The sequence below is a fragment of the Nansenia antarctica genome (genome assembly GCF_963989245.1).
Source record: "Nansenia antarctica genome assembly, contig: SCAFFOLD_525, whole genome shotgun sequence".
NCBI classification, from domain to species: domain Eukaryota; kingdom Metazoa; phylum Chordata; class Actinopteri; order Argentiniformes; family Microstomatidae; genus Nansenia; species Nansenia antarctica.
In genome coordinates, this window is record NW_027663090.1 from 1630 (window position 1) to 2500 (window position 871).

Consider the following 871-nt stretch of genomic DNA (forward strand, 5'->3'; position numbering starts at 1 on the left):
GACCCGACCTTTTTTGAATAAATACTTTTAAAACTTTGGCCAGGATTTTTCACCTCTTCTTTTATCACTGAAACAGAGAAATATTCGACAGTATCTGGTTTAGTTTTCTGTTTGTTGGGTGCAGTTGGATCAGTAGTTGGCTATGGCAGACTGCCAACTGTCTGTGTGTGAGTGAGAGAGAGAGAGAGGGAGGGTTTGTGCTATGGCTCCCTATGCAGACTGGCAACTGTGTGTGTGTGTGTGTGTGTGTGTGTGTGTGTGTGTGTGTGTGTGTGTGTGTGTGTGTGTGTGTGTGTGTGTGTGTGTGTGAGTGTGTGTGTGTGTGTGTGTGTGTGTGTGTGTGTGTGTGTGTGTGTTTGTAGTATGTGCGTGTACGTTTGCGATGTTGAAACTAGACTGGTAGATCTTGGCAGACTGGCTACTTGTAAAGTAGATCTTGGTTCAAAAAAGGTTGGGCACCCCTGATCTAATGGATAAAAAGCTGATACAAACTCTAAATGGTGTGGTTATTATTAGCATACATAGCATAATTGGCTAAACGATTTTGGACTGTGTATGTACTAACTAGAGATCGAATACTCACGTAAATTTCCCTTTGACATTTTTTACACACATGTCTGAGTTACATGAGTGGATCTTGAGTTTGAGCTTTCCACCACGTAAGACCTGTGAAGTCTAACTCCTGATACGAAGCGAAGCAAGACGTTTCACTCATTAATAATTCCATATGTATCTGCTCGTGGCAATGCTGCATGACTTGAACACTTTCCCTAAAGGGTACTTTTTTACTCTCGTAAAACGTTATGGTACAATTTCCATGGCTTAGCTGTAGGAATCCTGTGCCAGCACGGCACTCTCTCAGGGTGAACAA